The sequence below is a fragment of the Lolium perenne genome, chromosome 7, assembly GCF_019359855.2.
Source record: "Lolium perenne isolate Kyuss_39 chromosome 7, Kyuss_2.0, whole genome shotgun sequence".
NCBI lineage: Eukaryota > Viridiplantae > Streptophyta > Magnoliopsida > Poales > Poaceae > Lolium > Lolium perenne.
This window is the reverse complement of record NC_067250.2, coordinates 265,683,824-265,703,303: the sequence shown is the minus strand read 5'-3', so window position 1 is coordinate 265,703,303 and position 19,480 is coordinate 265,683,824.

Genomic DNA, 19,480 nt, shown 5'->3' with positions numbered 1-19,480 from the left:
GGGGGAGAATGTTAGATTGATCTCCACCACGTATGAGCCCAACGGCTCGACGTGCCCTTTGACCGTGCCCTGATCGGGGGCGCGCAACTGATCACTGGTTGGTGGGCCCCTAACACCATGCTATATATAAAGAGGTGGGGGCCGGATGCACATGTTACGAGGTTCACCGTGCGCCGCAAGCCCCACCAACATCCCTACCGAACTAGGGTTCTAGCGCAGGCCGACGGGAAGCTCCGCCACCGCCGCCACTGCTTCTCCCACGCTATCGTCGTCGCCTCCATGACGACCCCCTCTGGTTCCTCCTCATAGGGAGAAGGTATGCCTCCCTCTCTCTCTCTCTCCCTCCCTCCCTCTCCCTCTCTCTCTCTCTCTCCCCCCCTCCCTCTCCCTCTCCCTCTGCACGCAGGACACACAACACACGCACAGAGGTAGACCCTGCCCGCATAGGATCTACACTGGTCGATCCGTAGACTTTAATAGAAAAGTCCCAACTGTGGCAAATCGCCCAAATCACTTTCATGGTATCAGCCAAAAATCCTAACAGTTTCTGCTCCTCTCTCTCCCTCGGCCACCACCCCCAAACCCTAGCCGGTCACCGCACACCCTCCTCCAGATGGGGCCATCCGAGCCTCCCACGCTCACCCCGACACTCACCTATGGGCATAGGCCACAGCCATCCAAAGCATATGCACCCCTCGTCCCCGTCGTTCTCGACTTCAAGTCCAACGTCTTCCCCAAGTGGCGCACCTTCTTCAACATCGCCGTCGCCACCTACACCCTCGAGGATTACCTCACCATCGCGACGCCTCCGACCGACACCACGGTCCTCTGCTGGCTCTACGGCTCCATGGTCATGGACATCGTCGACCTCGCCATGCCCACCTCGACCGCGGTCGACGCTCTCGTCGTCACCGCGTACACGGTCTGGACCGATGTCCACGGCCTCTTCAACGACAACAAGAAGACACACGAGGTTTACCTCGCCGAGGAATTCCGCAACGTCAAGCAAGAGGATCGGTCCATCAACGAGTACCTCAACCTGCAGAAGGCGGCGACTATTTTCTAGAAGGGTAGTGATCACTAATCAGCGACTATTTTCCTACTGTCACAAGATTATCTTGAACTAACTGTTCAAAACAAGGAGACAAAACCTTGTGCAAGAAGCCACGGGAGAGGCGGCCACTTGATTTCGTTAGCAAAGGTCCAAAGGGACATGAACAAATGCGAATCATAAGTACCGTATATTACGAAGGGGTGATGCCTCCCAGGGGTATCTTAATTTCAGTGGTTGCTTTCTAGGCTCCTGATGTGCCCTCTTCTGCATGGAAAAACCTCCTCGAAATAGGCTTTCGCCCCGCTATATTAATATAGTAACCAAGATACAACAAACTTACTGGGACCGCAGCACAACCAAGCCCAAACCAAAAACACAAAGAAAGATAAGAGAAATAAATGCCGACTACGGCTGAACGACGAACACGAAGACAACTCGCAACCGCTGCGCCCTCCGAAAAAGTACCACCACGCTCGTCGCAATCCGAATCGCCGCATATCAAGCAACACCTTCAACAAGGAAAACGACGACGACACCGCTGCTGCCCGGACAAGTTCTAGGGTTTCCCCTGGTACGCGGAGGTGATGGGGCAAAGGTACACGCGGCACCCTTCAGGAAGGAATGGCCGCACCCACAGGCGTCGCCGCGTCGCTGTCGGACAAGCCGACAGGGATTTCTCCCGACCCATACCGCCGCCACCCCAAACAATCCGAACTGCTCCACCCCACCTGTCGTCCACCAACGTACAGCAGCACGGTCTTGAAGCCATCCTCGCCGTCGCTCAAAAGTGGCCAACGCGAGGCATAGAAGCAGACAAGGTGGGCGCAAGATCGGGGATAGCAGCAGCACAACCACGCGGGAGGGAACAACCTCCACCGCCCAAACTGGCAGTAGTCAACCGGACGTAGCAGCAATACCAAGCCAGGCCCGAACTGGCCCGACAAAGTTCTCGCCGCCACACTGCAACCGGCCGGTTGTGTGCCGCCGTTGCCAACCAGTGCCACCACCCCTTCACTGCTACCAAGGGAACCGGCGTCGAGATAGGGGCCAGAGGCCCGCCCCAACCCAGATCGGGCCCAGATGGGCCCAGATCTGGGCAGGGCGCGCGCCACCAGCCGCCCGGCCAACCCCGCCGCCCCGCTGCCAACGGCAGCGCCGTCGCGTCGTCTCCTAGCCAACCTGCGGAAATCACGCCGCCAGATCGACCGCCGCTGGACGAAACGCACCGCCGCCATCAAGGAGCCGCCCGCGCCCCCCTCCGCGCGACGGTTAAAGGCAGCCCCGCCGCCGCCGGCACCGCGCGGACAACGCCCGGCGGCCCACGCCGACGGCGGCGGCGGAGAGAGAAGGAGGAGGGAGCTGAGAGAGGGAGGGTTAGGGTTTCGCCCGTCGCCCGCGGGGGGGGGGGGGGGGGGGGCGCGAGCGAAGCGGTATGATTCGCACTTTCACCTGCACGGAAAAACCTAGCACTAAAGGTTTTATTAGTAGGAACCTCTGTCAAGAATTCATGTGTACTATTCTGTAGGAAAAAAAACTAGTCCTATTTACGAGCGGTTTTGTCTATACGAATCATCATGTGTACTATTCTGTAGGAAAGAAATTAGTCCGATTACACAATTCTCGCACTTATAACATCAAACAGAATTGCTCATGATTTGTCACCATCCCAACTAAGATAGCGAGAGATTGATGAAGTACTGTAAAACTCTTGCAAGCTTTATGAACTCGTGCCGATTGCACTAAATTCAGACCTGTAATGCACTGCGAATGCCTAGTTAGACTGAAAGCTGCGCTGTTGATACCGTTACGATGAACCATTACACAGACACCTCCATCTCTTTGGTCTCTTCAGGATTAGTACCCGACGCACGCGACCCTCCAGCGCCCTCTCCTCCGTCCTCTCCTCCCTCCGCCGCCGCCAAAGGCGTTGCCGGCCAAAGGCTGCTCGGCGGGGCGGCGGCGGGGCGCCCGCTGGGAGCGGCCAGGGGTGAGAGGCGGCGCCCTCCACACCTCTGTATCTGCTGAGATGTGTCGCGTGACATCGGCCGAAGCTGCTCGCGGTGGCGAGGTCTCGACCTCCTCTTCGACAGCGACGACGGCCGGCGGCGCTGCTGCATCTTCTGGGCATCGGGGCGACGGCCTTGGGCATGGTTGTGGCGTCTTTCTCCTCCGAGGGGGACGGCCAAGATGGGGTCGAGTGTGGTGGATCTTGGGATCCAACACTGATCTCCGGCGGTGAGGGATGAGCTTGGAGTGACGGGGCAGCCGGTGAGAACCGCACCTCGACCTCGGTCTTGGTGGATGATGGTGGCGTCGCCTGACATCGTTACCTTGTCGGAGGCATCGTCTTTGCGTGTCTCGTCATTTTTCTTGGCTTGGCATGAATAATGGTGGTTGTCCTAGGATTCCTCTCGCGCCAAGTGAAGATTGGTTGGATGCTTCTTCCTGTTGGGTTGGCTAGATTGTCATGTTTCGGAAGATCCTGCCGGCGAAATTCATTGTACGATTAATGCCTGAAGATTGCTGGATTGGGTGCTTTCGGTAGTGCGCACCCATGTTTTTTATCCGACCGTTTGGTTTCAGAGAAAGCGCTTCGAAGCTCTGCTGGCTGTTAATATCATGGAGTTTTCTTTCCATGATGCTGGTGGAGAAAGTCATGAAAGCCGAGGTCAGTGAAAGAGCAACGGTGGTCGGATCTTGGTGGTGAGGTGAAATTGGCTTGGAGTTTCGTGACTTCGAACATCGACTTGTATGTGGGGACGACTGCACAAGAGAAGTTCAGAGTTTTATTTTAGGGTGAAAATCCATGGTCCGGCCTTAACTAGCTGTGTCTGTCGATGGTCTTGTTGAAGGCATTGTTTTGTGAGAGAGGACTTTCTTCAGGGTGAAAACCTAAGATCTGTGATCGGGCGACGACAACGTTTGTGCACTGTTTCCTTCTTGAAGGCGTCGCTCATGGAGAAGCTGATCTTCTGGTGTTGTCTTGATGGTGTCAGAGTTGCTGTTTAGAGTTTTCGATCTAGCTTTTCTTTTTGTAATTCTTGTTAACGTCAAGAATCGTTTGGGTGGAACGGTGTGACCCTTCGGTCCACCGGATTCGTGTTAATATTAGCGAGGAATAGCCCCTCGCAGGGCAATACAGAGTTCGACCCGTATACGAGTGGTGTACTACACCATCTCGTATACGTGTCATATTACATCTCTAATACCCCCCCTTAATCTAGACCTGGGAGAGGTTTAGATTACGCTTAAACTCATCTAGTTTCCTGGAACATAGAACTTTGGTGAAGCCATCTGCAATCTGATCCTTGCTGGAGATGAACCTAACAACAAGTTGCTTGCGAGCAACCCGTTCCCGAACAAAGAAAAAGTCAATCTCAATGTGCTTAGTACGGGCATGAAAAACTGGGTTAGCAGACAGATATGTAGCACCAAGATTATCACACCACAAACATGGTTTCTCCTTGAGTGTCACACCAAGTTCGCGAACAAGGGCTTCAACCCAAATAAGCTCAGCCGTGGCATTTGCAAGCGCTTTATATTCAGCATCTGTGCTGGAACGAGACACAGTAGGTTGTTTCCTGGCGGTCCAAGAAATAAGATTGGGACCAAAAAAGATAGCAAATCCACCAGTAGAGCGTCTGTCATTTAAATCACCTGCCCAGTCTGCATCTGAATAAGCACTAAGAAGAGTGGAGGAAGACCTCTGAAAGGTTAGACCAACTCGGCTTGTGCCATGAATATACCTCAAAATCCTTTTTACAGCAGTCCAATGTGCAGTTGTAGGAGCATGAAGATACTGACATACCTTATTAACAGAAAAAGAAATATCAGGAGTGCAGTGGGGGTCAAATGCGAAGAGCACCAACAAGACTCCTGTATCTAGTAATATCCTCAGAGCCAAGGAGAGAACCATCTGTCAAGTTCAGTGTCTCAGTAGTGGAAAGTGGTGTAGGGCATGGTGTGCAGGAGCTCATACCAGCACGTATCAATAAATCTGTAGCATATTTCTCCTGATTCAAAAGCAAACCATTGGACTGTTTGTGAACCTCAAGGCCTAAAAAATAATGAAGCTCTCCAAGATCCTTAAGAGCAAACTCTGAACTCAAATTGTGAAGAAGAGCTGAGATGGCCTGATCAGACGAACTGGTCACAATAATGTCATCAACATAAATAAGAATATACACAGTGATCCCTGACTTGTCAAAAAGGAACAACGAGGTGTCAGCCTTGGATGGAATGAAACCCATAGTATGAAGTTTTGAGCTTAGACGAGAGTACCAAGCTCGAGGGGCCTGTTTCAGACCATATAAAGCTTTGTCAAGCTTGCATATGTAGTTTGGCGTAGCGGAAGACTCAAAACCAGGTGGTTGCTTCATATAAACTTCCTCTTCCAGAACACCATGTAGAAACGCGTTCTTTACATCTAGCTGTCGTAAACTCCACCCTCTGGAAACTGATATAGACAGAACAAGCCTGATAGTAGCAGCTTTAACAACAGGACTAAAGGTATCTTCATAGTCAATACCATACCGTTGCTTGAATCCTTTCGCGACAAGACGTGCCTTATACCTGTCCACTGTGCCATCAGCATGTTTCTTGATGCGATAAACCCACTTACAGTCAATGACATTTTTATTGAAACTGGGAGGCACCAGATGCCAAGTATTGTTAGCAATAAGAGCATCATATTCATCTTGCATAGCGTTCCTCCAATTTGTATCAGCTAAAGCCTCAGTGAGTTTTGTAGGTTCTCCTGTAGATGTGAGTAAAGCGTATCTGACAGTACCATCAGTATATTTTTTCGGGTTACGTATACCTTTTTGCAAACGAGTTTGAACTCCGGGTACATCAACAGGTGGAACTGCGGTTGTGGGCGGAGCAGAAAATCCCGTGGGACTCTCCAGTACGGACGGAGCAGCAGTCTGACCACTGCTGTCGTGAGCAGCATGAGGCTCTTCAAAGTGCATGTCACGCACAGGAGATGCTGCCTGGTCACTGCCATCCCTGGCGCTCGTCTCATCATGATTGAGTTCCCCGGTTCCATGTGCTGCATGCAGGGGCTGGTCAAGTGGAGGCTCTCCATGCGACGTCGCGACGCGGAGAGTGGACGTAGCTGGCGCAGACGGGACGGCAGGACATGGACCTGCGCCTGGCCGCGCAGAGGAGACCACAGCAGGCTCGCCGGCCGAGGCCACCTGGGGCCAGACGAGGCAGAACGAGCGGGAGAATCAGCATAGGAAAACGTGCTGTCTCCTGTTATCTCTTCTGCACTGTTGGCATGATTTGATGTACTGTTTGAATCTGCGTCTTCGGAAACTTGAACAGAATTTTCAGGACTAGCGCCGACTTGTGCCTGGGAAGGATTAGTAACAGGCACAATTTGCAAATAGTGATCATTAGTATGCACACCCTTATCAGAAGTATCCGTAGGAGATGCATGTGATGGAAGAAGAAGAATTTCCTCACGAAGACGGCGACCAGCATTTGGATGAAGAGCAGCAAACGGGAACACATACTCATCAAACACAACATCACGAGAGACATAAACACGACCAGTAGTGATATCTAGACATTTGACCCCTTTATGACGAGGACTATAGCCAAGGAAAACACAACGTTTGGAACGAAAAGAAAGTTTGTGTTTGTTGTATGGACGAAGGTTGGGCCAACAAGCACAACCAAAAATTCGTAGAGGCTCATAGTTGGGTGTGACCTGAAGGAGTTTTTCACTGGGAGTCTCAAAATTGAGAACTTTTGTAGGAAGCAAATTAATGAGAAAAGTGGCTGTGATAAAGGCATCATCCCAATATTTGAGAGGCATGGAAGCATTAGCAAGTAGTGCAAGGCCTACTTCAACAATGTGACGGTGTTTGCGTTCAGCAGAGCCATTTTGTTGATGAGCATGAGGGCATGACACATGATGAACAATGCCTACACGTTGAAAAAAGCCATTTAATTTCTCATATTCACCACCCCAATCGGTTTGCATGGTGAGAATCTTTCTACCAAATTGGCGCTCAACATATTGTTGGAAATCAAGAAACACTTGAAACACTTCAGAACGTTTCTTAAGCAAATATATCCAAGTAAATTTACTAAAATCATCAATGAAGCTTACATAATATGCATGTTTGCCTACAGAGAGAGGAGCGGGACCCCATACATCAGAAAAAATTTGTTCCAAAGGAACTGTGGAAACACTAGTGGAGACAGGATAGGGTAGCTGATGACTCTTGGCCTGTTGGCATGGATCACATATGTAAGGATTTATTTCCGGGGAATATGAAAGATTATGCTTCCTAAGTATTTGCTGAACTATAAAAGACGATGGATGCCCTAGACGACGATGCCACGTGGAGGATGAAGGCTTGATGGTGACGAGTGCATGCTTGACAGACTCCGAAAGAACTGGAACTAGAGGATAGAGACCACCATGACAAGGACCTTTAAACACGACTTGCTTCGTTGCCTGATCCTTAATCAAGAAAAAGAATGGGTGAATTTCCATAAAGGCATTGTTGTCTAGAACAATTTTATGAGCAGAAAGTAGATTCATGGAAGCATCAGGAACATGTAAAATGTTACGAAGTTGAATAGAGCTATTTGGGGTGTGCAAAACTGAATGACCAATATGTGCAATATTCATACCTTGTCCACTAGCATTGTGAACTTGATCACGTCCCTGATAAGGCTCATGAACTTGAAGCTTGTTAAGTTGTCCAGTCACATGATTTGTTGCTCCAGTATCAATGTACCAGTTTGTGTCTACTCCATAGGCGCCTTTGGTGGTGTCCTCATCATCATCATCACCATAGCGCCACCAACAATCACCAGCTTGATGTCCTTCCTTCTTGCATATCTGACAGAAAACTCCCTCTTGCCACGGCGTGGCCACACGATCCTTCTTACCGCGCCCTCCCTTGGGCCGACGCTGCTGCTCTGGCTTAGGTGGGCCACGGTTTTGGGGAGGAGGTGGCAGGCGCTGAGGAGGGGGATGCTGGCGCATGGGTGGGGGCATGTATGGCTGCTGGTATGGTTGAGGATGCATGTACGGCTGTGGGTACTGGGGATATATTGGCTGCTGCGGGTATTGGTGGGGCGTGTACTGCTGCTGGTATTGTGTAGGAGGCATGTAAGGTGGTTGGTATGGTGTAGGAGGCATGTATGGTGGCTGATAGGTGGGTGTAGGAGGCATGTATGATGGCTGATAGGTGGGTGTAGGGGGCATGTAAGGTTGAGGTGGTGGTGGGCGTGAAGGCGCAACTCCATAGGAGGGAGGACGACAAGAGGCAGCGTTAACAGAAGAGATAAAACTTCCAGGAGCTTGGCCGGTGGATTGTAGCATGGCATCACGATTCTCACAGGAAAGCAGCTGGGAGCACATGTCATTGAGGGTGGTGGATGGAACCGCGTTGACAGCAGCAACGAGGTTGTTGAACGAGCCATCAAGGCCATTCAGGATGTAATCCTTGAGCTCATCATCGTCGACCGTCTTCCCGGCAGCAGCAAGTTCAGAGGCGTATCCTTTCATCTTGGTGATGTATTGTTGGGCGGTCATGTCCAGCTTCTTGGTATTGGTGAGGGCGCCACGGAGGGTGGAGACCCGCAACTTGGACTGAGAGGAATAAAGCGCATGGAGAGAGCGCCAGACATCAACGGCGTGGATGAGGCCATAGACGGTGGAGAGGATATCCTCCGAGAGAGAATTCACGAGGTAGCTGAGCACCTGTTGATCCCGAGTGATCCAAGTGTCATAGGCAGGGTTAGGAACCGAGATCTTCTTCTTATCTGCATCCTCAGCATCGAGCATCTCGGGCGGAGCCACGTCGGAGCCCTCGAGGAGACCCATAACCCTGGCACCGCGAAGCGTGGGCAACACTTGAGCTTGCCATGAGAGAAAATTCTCGCGAGTGAGCTTGATCGCCGGGGGAGCACCCACAGTACCGACGCCAGAATTGGTCGAGGACGAGGCCATCGAGTAGTCTGACGAGAAGATGGGTCGGATTTTGGAGGCTGTTGGGTAGGGGTTTGGAGGGGAAGTGGAGTTGGGGAATTGGTAAAGGAAGGTAAGGGCTTTGTTCTGGTATGACCGATCTGATGATCGGAGGTGGGATTTGTCCTGGCGTCGACGGGGAAGAACGTCACCAGCGGCAGATCGTGATGAGAGCTGGAGCGATGGTTTTGGGAAAAAAAACTGGGGAATCGAACGAGGGGAAGATGATCTGTGTCCTGGTGTGATCGATCTAGCGATCGGATGAGGTCCTGGATGCCGACGAGGGAAGGTCGACGGTGGCTTAGACGATGGGAAGAGGAGGGACCTCTGATGCCATGTTAACGTCAAGAATCGTTTGGGTGGAACGGTGTGACCCTTCGGTCCACCGGATTCGTGTTAATATTAGTGTCATTGCCTATTTGACGGTACCTCGGAGGAGGGATCCTCACGAGGGGGAGAAGAAGTAGGGGCCATAGGGCGGAGAGCACTCGGGACGGTGGTACGCGATTTACCCAGCTTCGGAACACCTGCTCGACGACAGGGCCTACTGCTGCTTGTCTGGTATTATCTGGGCGCTTTCGCGTTATTACAATGAGTTGTTCTGAACGTGAACGTGTACCTGCCTCTAGGGCTCCCAGGATCCGGCTTATAAAGGCGCACGGATCTAGGGTTTACATGGAGAGTCCTAGCCGGAATACAAGTCGCCTAACTACGGTACAAAGTCTTGCCGTGTACGTCAAGGATCCGCCTTCCTCCTTAATACGTGCTGGATCCGGATACTTCATGGGCTTCCACGGATCCGGCCCTCTTCGTAGGTCGGTTGGGATCCGGCTTCCTGTTCCTGGACTGGACTTCATCCTTCAGGATCAACAGCAACTGGGCCGCCCGACGGGCCACATGCCACGTCACCTACTATGGGCCACCCGGGCTTACCGGATCTAGGCCATGCCGTTGATATACCCATAAAGTATACCCACAACAGTAGCCCCCGAAGTTCTCCGAGATTCATCATTCCTCCGACTATCTTCAGCTCGGATCCGAAGAGAATCTTGAAGAGCTTCAAAACTTCACTTGTTTCCGGCTTCATCGTTCCGGAAATCATCCTGTCTTATGATCCGGTAGTGCAACGGAGATTCCTTTTTTCCCGCGCGCAGCTTCCTCTTTTCCCGCGCTAAATTTTCGGAGATGCGAATCTTTTAGCCGGAAATTTCGGGAGCGCATGGTTAAATTACCTCCACGTTGTCTTACCGCACTTGACCTAAAACACGTGTCAACCATCCATCGGTGTGACCGTTCCGTTTCCACCGTTGGATCCGATTCCCGAATCTCCGCGTGTGGTCTATAAATACCCCGCGGCTCGGTAATCCTTCATTCTTTCACCGCACCTCACCACTTCATCTTCCTCCTCGCGCCGCGCCGCCCGACGGATCTCATCTCCGGCGATCCTTCTCCACAGGAACTTCGCACGCCGCCATTCCAAGCTCCTTCTGGACCTGAAATCATCACGGTTGATCGGGAATTCGTCTCCGCCGCCGATTCGTGGTCGCCGGAGACCTAGAAACACCAGCTTAGCGACCTCCACTTCGCCGGAGTTCCGCCGGACCACCGCGCCATCAACGGTACGTCCGCCGGCTTTGTAGAAGAAGAAGTAGTTGTAGTGTAGATTCCGGTCTCTCAAACTTAGCTTGCATGGGTGCAGCCGGAAGCATGTCTCATGGTTCTCCACTGTGCACTGGTAGTTCTCCGAGTAGCCCGGAACCCAGCACCGTGGAGCCAATCTGCCCGGATCCCATTGCATTCCTTCCACCATTTGTTTTCGACATTAGGCTTGCTCAACCTTTCTTCGCCTCTTCCAGTACCGCGTTAGGCCGGATTCCAACCACTCAAGAGCTTCAAGAGGAAATCCAAGGCCAAGCCAGAATGGCAGCAAAAGTCTAGGAAGCGGAGAACAAGAGGGCATCCAAGACCCGGAGCCGCGAGGGAGTAAGGGGTCAATGGTGGCCTTGCGAGACTACTGACGCGGAGCTCAGAGAATTTCAGAATGAGGGAATGATCTCCCAACACTGGAGTTTCATGCGCGACTCCGACGTCCCAAAACCCGACACAGACGAACGAGTTATGACGAAGGCGTGGGTCGAGCGCGGTCTAACGCTCCCCTGTTCGGAATTCTTCCTCTCTGTCCTCAACACGTACGGACTCCAGCCTCACAACATCTGCCCGAACTCTTACCTGCTGCTCTCCAACTTCGCAACTCTATGCGAAGGGCATCTTGGGATCCGACCAGATGTCAGATTATGGCAATTTTTCTTCGGAGTGAAGAAAGAAACAAAGGACAAGGCTATGCTGAACTGCGGAAGCATGACCTTCATGCTCCGGCGCGGCCGCATGTATCCGCCTCACGACTCCCACGAATCCGTCCGGTACTGGAACGCCGGATGGTTCTACGTGAAGAACGCGTCAGTTCCGGAAGTCCACGACGGACTCCCACCCTTCAGCAACACACCTCCAGAAGAACTCGCCAGCTGGAGCTTCATCCCCTCACTCGCCCAAACTCCTAACCCTAAGCTGGTTTTCCCGGAGGATCCAACCTCTCCGCTATAACGCACGGAAATGTGCGAGTACACGGGGGTAGACGATCCTCTCCGGGTAACGCGGCATGATCTTCCGGCTGACTCTCTCAAACGGAGATTCAAGACGCTGGTGAAAGTTGGTCGGGGTCAGCCGGTCCCGGAACTGATTAAAGACATCAACACCAACAGCAAATGTCCCTCGGTAAGCTCTCGTTCCTTCGTCGTTCTTCCACTTCTTATTTCCTTAGCATATTTGAACTTGTTCTTCTAACCTTCCTCGCAGCTCGATACTTTGGCGGAGGAAGATCTTCGCGCAATACTCCGAGTACCCGTCAGCGGCGACCCGACGGAGGAGGAACCGGAAGACCCTGAAGAGGAAGAGGTGCCCGCGCCCCGAAAGGCTGCGCCTCGACCTTCAAAGCGTCCCCGCGCTAAAGTTTCTGGCCCTGAAGCCGGAGGCAGCAGCGAGGCCTCCGCCAAGAAGCCTAAAGTGACCAGGCCTCCCCCACTCGATTCCAGGAAGGCGGAGCGCGAGCGCCTCAACCTGCTGACAACAACAGGAAAACGGTCTCGTCCCATCATTCCAGGAGCGGCGTAAGTTTTTCGGATATCGTGCGGGTTTTATCTTAGCGAACTTTGTTGCTTATGTGCTTCTTTTACATGCTTGCAGGATTCCAAGTGCCACCACCGCGCGGACCAGCGCCCAGGAGCCCATCACCAAATACATGACGAAGAAATCCCCCGCTGTTGGTCCCGCGACGCCAGCTCCGCCTAGCGCCCCCTTACGTACTCCACAGCCCTCTCCTCCTCCCGCGGATCCAACTCCAGCTCCTATTGCAGCCAATCCACCGGAAATAATTACGGTTAGCAGCGACAGAGCGGGCGGAGAAAGTTCCGGCGGCAAAGGCCCTGCTTCCGTAGAAACTGAAATCGAAGTCCGAGAAGAGGCAGAAGTTGCTTTTTCCGGCCAAGCTGCAGCTGCAACTAGTGACATGGTCGTCTTCCCCAAGAACTTTGGAGATCCGGCTGATCTTACCTCCACCCCAAAAGCCTACGCTACAAAGTTTTTCAACAAGCTAACTGAGGCGGAGAAATGGGAACTGGAGCAAGATTTGCTCAACTCAATGTTGAACAATGCCTGGGGCAAACCCGACGCCGAGACGTCGGAAATCCAAAGCTTCAAAAAGGAGACGGGCCAATTCCTTGACAAACTTGTCTGCAAACGAAAGGTATCTCCCCAGTAGCCCCCAAGTATTTAGGCGGAAACTCAATTAGTTAGCGTCTAGATACTTAGAAAAAATTAACCTGAGGAAAAAACTTTAAATGTCGTGGTAGCCCCCAAGCATTATGGCGGAAAATTTTCGGCACAATGCTTCAGAAAGACTTAACCAAATATGTGGAACTTACTCCTGCACTGGCTGGTTTTTACAGGAACAGCAGGCTTTGCATTATGAATTGCATAAGAATATTGCTCTTCAGCGCCGCGTCACCCTCAGCCAGGCGGAAAAAATTCAAAACTTCAAAGAGGAGAATGCGGAACTGAAGAAGCAGCTATCGGAAGCTCAAGGTTGGTTTCCGACGCTCTTTTTAACCTACAAGTTGTGTTCCGCACTCCAAATTTATGTTTACATATCTCTTGAACAGGTGCATCCTCATCTCTTGCTGCTGCCTCCTCCGAGCTGGAGACCCTGCGTGCTTCCCATAAAGATCTTGAGGCAAAGCTTGCCAACGCGGAAAAATCGCTTGCGGAAAAGAAGTCGGAACTTATCCGGAAGGAAGGCGAGTTCCAGCTCAAGAGGAAGACAGACAGTGAAACCATTCAGGCGCAGCAGAAGGAGCTAGGAGGACTCCGGAAATACATGGAGACAGCGGAAAGTTGCTGGGACCTGCTGAACTCCGACTTCATGGGTATGTCCTCCAAGCTCGTATAATAGAGCATGCATTGTGTTTGATGTTATTTATACTTAACGAATTTTCATCCTCCAGATCCACTTGGATATAATGAAGACCGTCGGAGCCAGTTCCCTCGCGACGATCTGCTTCAGCTGGCCGGGGAAGACTGCAAAGACCTCATCTCCGCCTCCAGGAAAATATGCCACAACCTCAATATCAAAGATAGCCGAACCTGCGATGTGCGCGGGCTCATTGAAAGGATGGATGTACTTCCGGAGTTGGTGGTGGATCTGCAAGCCTCCTCAGCACGGGGCGCCGCGGCCATGTCCTTGGCCATGTGCTTGGCACACCATCCGGAGATGAACCTTGAGCAAGTGACTTCCGGTGTTCCTCCGAGCGCAGACGTCAGCGCCCTTCTGGACTTAGTCACCGGTTATGACACGCGTATTGCCCGGAGAATTCGCCACAACGAATTTTATGATAAGGCAGTTCTTCCAGCTGACGAACCCCTTGAAGCAGAGCTTCTTCAGGAACGTGGAGCGGAAGCTAGACCTGCCGAATCCGGAAGTCAATATACTTGGACAAGCTCAAAGGATCAAGGTGGCGCGTCGACTCCGGCTGCAGGTGATGATGAAGAGAACGAAGACGCCTCCTCTCCTGTGAAGAACGCAGAAGAAGAAGCCCCCGAGGCTGGAGTCAATGTTGAAGCTTCTCCGGCTAAGGAGAAGTAAATAACTTATTCCTGCGGAAAAAACAATGCATCATTTTGGCCCCAAGAGGGTTTGTAATATAACTTAAATTCTTAAGTAGCTAGGGACGAAACACTGCATGAATGGGCGGAAACAACTTATCTTGCTATCCTTTAATATTATTTGCATGTTTCGTTTGTGTCGGAAAGCAAGTGCTGATTTCGTTGCTTTCCGGCTTGCTCACTTGACCTTCCACGAGCCGGAAGACCCTAAACCGGAACCGCTCGCCAGCGGCGACGAAGCCCAATGGCAATCCGTCAATAACCGCGGAAACAAGCCCCCAGCCAAGGTGCCGGAAATCGCTACTAGGAATCCATGAGTTCGCAACAGAAAACACTTCTATCAGAAAACTTAAGCTTATGTCCTAAAGGACGATTTTTGAAAATCACAACTTTCATACACGCCTAGGCGGAAATATCCAGCTCTGCGGTTTTAGTCGGAAAAAACATACACGATCTAAAAAATGAACAAGTAAAGGAGGTAAAAGACTCATAGAGTGAACCAAAAGCTTTATTTCATTTGATCATGTATAACTATTACAGAGTACAAAACTCGGAAAAGCATGCTAAGTGTGGAAAGGACGTAGCTGTGAAATGTTCCAGGGTCGGTTTGTCTCGTCGTATATGTCACCCGGATCCTCTCGTTTACGTTTCCGGTGCCAGTTTGCAGGTCTGTCTCTTAATTCCCGGAAATCCATGAGGTAGTACGATCCGTTGTGTAGCACTTTGCTAACGACAAAAGGTCCTTCCCATGGAGACTGGAGCTTATGGTCTTTCACCTGTCGAAGGCGGAGGACCAGGTCTCCTACCATAAACGAGCGATTCCGGACTCGACGGCTATGGTAGCGTCGGAGCTTCTGCTGGTATATGGTGGAACGTTGGTCAGCCAAATTCCGAGCTTCTTCGATTAGGTCCACAGATAGCTGTCTGGCCTCGTCAGCAGTTTCTTCTTCATAGGCGGAAACTCGCGGTGAATCGTGGATGATGTCGGAGGGGATGACGGCCTCAGAACCGTATACCAGGAAGAAAGGTGTAAATCCGGTTGACCTGTTAGGGGTAGTTCGTAAACTCCACAGGACGGGATCTAACTCATCAGCCCAAGCTCCAGCTGCGCGACGCAGCGGTTCTTCAAGGCGTGGTTTAATTCCTGATAATATGAGGCCATTGGCCCTTTCAACCTATCCATTGGACTGTGGATGAGCCACCGAGGCGATGTCCAATCGTATCCCTACGGTATCGCAATAATCCCGTAATTCCCCCTGTGCGAAGTTAGTGCCATTATCTGTGATTATGCTGTGTGGGATGCCGAATCTCATCACGAGGCTGCAGACGAATTTTAGTGCTGTAGCACCATCGGCCTTTCTCACTGGCTTTGCCTCGATCCACTTACTGAACTTGTCAACAGCGACCAGGAGGTACTCAAAACCGCCAGGAGATGATTTCTTGAGTTTACCAACCATATCGAGCCCCCAGACCGCAAATGGCCAGGTGATAGGTATGGTCTTCAGCTCTTGGGCTGGAGCGTTTGGTTGACTAGCGTAGTACTGGCAACCTCGGCAGGTCTTAACTAGCTTGTCAGCATCTTCTTTAGCTGTGAGCCAGTAGAATCCTAGCCGAAAGGCTTTGGCAACGAGTGACCTAGGAGCGGCATGATGCCCGCAGTCCCCTGCATGGATCTCTCTGAGGATTTCAATGCCATCTTGATTTGAGACGCATTTGAGAAATACCCCTGTTGCGCTTCGTTTGTAGAGCTGTCCATCGACAATTGTGTAGGATCTTGCTCGTCTGATGATCTGTCTTGCGAGGACCTCGTCCTCTGGCAACTTCTGATCAATGAGGTAGTCCAGGAAAGGCTGTGTCCAAGCCGGAATGATAGCCATCACTTCTCTAGCCGGAGAAACTGCCACCTCTGGGTTTTCCGGGTTTGCGCCCTTCACCGAGGGTATCCGTAGATGCTCAAGGAAAATGCCAGGTGGGATTGGTTTCCTGCCGGATCCGAGCTTAGATAGCATATCTGCCGCTGTGTTGTCGTCTCTTCTGACGTACTTGACTTCGTATCCAAGGAAGCTCTTGGCGATCTCGTCAACTTCGTCTCTGTAAGCCGCCATGACGGAGTTTCTGGCGTTCCAGGTTCCGGCTACCTGCTGTGCCACCAAGTCGGAATCGCCGCAGAAAATGATGTGCTTGATTCCTATCTCCTTAGCGATGCGCAGTCCGTGTAGTAGAGCCTCGTATTCCGCCATGTTGTTTGTAGCTTGGAAGTGGATCTGCAGAACGTACTGCAGTTCTTCTCCGGTTGGGGATTTCAGGGTGACTCCGGCTCCTGAGCCTTGATGCTGCTTGGATCCGTCGAAGTGCATAACCCATGTCTCTGGTTCCGGCTCCAAGCTTATATCCGGAGCTTCTGTCCAATCTGCGACAAAATCCGCCAAGACCTGAGACTTGATCGCAGTCCTGGCTTTGTAGTTGATGTCGAAGGCTGATAGTTCGATGCCCCATTTTGCTGTGCGTCCTGTTGCGTCAGCGTTATTGAGAATTGTTGCCAGCGGAGCTTTGCTCACGACTATTATTGGGTGCTCCTGGAAGTAGTGTCTCAGCTTCCTGCTACCTAGGAATACTCCATAGGCTAGCTTTTGAAAGTGAGGGTATCTCTGTTTGGATTCCGTAAGCACTTCGCTGATGTAGTAGACTGGCCTTTGGACTCCATACTCGTGTCCTTCTTCCTGTCGCTCCACAACGATGACGAGGCTGACGACTCTGTTGGTAGCTGCCAAGTAGAGGAGCATAGGCTCTGACTCTGCTGGAGCTGCTAGGATAGGTGGGGAGGTAAGTATTTCCTTCAACCCTTGAAGCGCTGCGTCAGCTGCCTCGTCCCAGACAAATTTGTCTGCTTTCTTCAATAGCTTGTATAGGGGTAGCGCCTTCTCGCCAAGACGGCTGACAAACCTGCTGATTGCTGCAACACAACCAGTTAGTCGCTGCACGTCTTTGAGACAAGTTGGCCTTTTGATGCACAGGATTGCCTTGATTTTCTCCGGGTTCACCTCAATGCCTCTATTTGAGACAATGAAGCCAAGGAGTTTTCCAGCTGGTACGCCAAAGACGCACTTGAGCGGATTCAACATCATCTTGTACCAGCGGAGGTTTTCAAAGGTTTCTGTGAGATCGCTGATCAAGTCGGATCCTTTCCTGGTCATGACCGCGATGTCGTCGACGTAGGCGTGCACATTCCGGCCAATTTGGTCCTTTAAGCACCGCTGCATCGTACGTTGGTAGGTGGCACCTACGTTTTTCAAGCCAAAAGGCATAGTAACATAGCAGTAAGTGCCAAATGGGGTGATGAAGGAAGTCGCCTTTTGGTCGGATTCCTTCATCCGGATCTGATGATACCCGGAATATGCGTCAAGAAAACACAGAAGTTCCGCCCCCGCCGTCGAATCAATGACTTGGTCAATGCGCGGCAGGGGAAACGGATCCTTCGGGCAATGTTTGTTCAAGCCAGAGTAATTGATGCACATTCTTAGTATTTCAGTGTTCTTTTTGGGTACAAGGACGGGGTTTGCGACCCAATCTATGTGGATAACTTCTATTACAAATCCTGCCTCTAGTAACTTTGCTAGTTCCATCCCTATGGCGCGGCGCTTCTTATCTCCAAAGCGTCGCATAGCTTGCTTCACCGGTTTAGCCCCCGGATTTATGTTGAGGTAGTGCTCGGCGAGTTCCCTAGGTACTCCGGACATGTCAGAAGGCTACCATGCGAAGATATCCATGTTAGCGCGTAGGAACTCGACGAGCGCATCTTCCTATTTGGGGTCCATGTTGGCTCCGATCGAGACCTGCTTAGACGCATCTCCCTTCTTGAGGTCGATGTTTTTGGTCTCAATCGCGGCCTTGAATGAGTTTTTCTGCTCGGAGATTTGCCTCTTCGTGGTCTGCATCTCAGTCGGATCCACCGCGGCTCTGTAGCCTTTCAGCTCTTCTCCGGAGATCACAGACTCAGCGAAGGCGGCCTCGCCCAGCTCGCACTCGTGAGCTTTCCTGTAGTCTCCGGATATGGTGATCATACCATTGGGACCCGGAATCTTGAGCTTGTTGTAGATGTAGCACGCTCTTGCGTGGAACTTGTGGTAGGTAGGCCTGCCGAAGATGACGTGGTAGGAGCTCTTGAAGGGCACGACCTCAAACGTGATCATTTCTTCGCGGAAATTTTTAACATCGCCGAAGGCCACGGGAAGTCTGATGCTGCCGAGGGAGTTTGCCTTTTTACCCGGAACCACACCATGGAACTCAGTGGTGATGTGCTTAAGCTGTTCCTTGGTAAGGTTCATCCGCTCCAGAGTCTCCAGGTACATGATGTTCAAGCTGGCTCCGCCATCCATGAGGCACTTGGAGAAGTCGTAGCCGTCTATGCGGGGACTTACAACCAATGCATAGCACTCCTTCGGAACGACAGTAGGATGGTCCGTTCTGTCGAACGTACACGGAGTCTCCGACCACCTGACATACTGCGGCACAGCTGGGACTGTGGCGTTCAGGATCCGGAGAGCTGATTTGCTGTGACGGACTGTTGGGGTTCCGAGGAAGGTGTGGTACACGCCTACACTCTTTTTGCTAAATGGATTAGATTTAGCTGCGGTTCCTTCCTTGGGATCCGGCGAGCCTTCATCTTCGTCCATTGCCTCGGAGCTGTCTTCCTCCTTGTCCTTGTTCTTGCCCTTGCCTCCTTTGCCGCGTGGGCGGTGCTTCCGGGCTCGCTTGTAGCCTGCTTCCGGATCAGATTTGAGATCGTTGACCAACTTGCAGTTGCGATTGGTGTGAGTGGACTTCCCTGTAGCCGGATCCAAGTGGGCCAGGCAGGGCATGTCTCTGTACTCTTCATAGGTTTGGGGGGCGCGGGTTCCGGCAGCAGTGACTTCGTCACGCTGCTGGCCCCTGCCAGCTCCGCCTCCGCGGCCGCGTCCTCTTCCGCCTCCTTGACCTCCGCGTTGAAACGCCATGGCGATCATCTCGGATCCACCACTCTTCTGGTCGTCAGGGGGATTTTTCCGCTTGTTGCCGCTGCTGTTACCGTTGTCACGGTTCTTCTTTTGCTAGTGCAGGGGGACTGCTGTGGCTGCTAGATCTCCGCCAGCGTCGTCATCGGCGGCAGTATGATCACTGGCAATGGATATCATATCATCCAGGGTCAGTTTATTTGCGTTAGCCAAGCACGTGAGCTT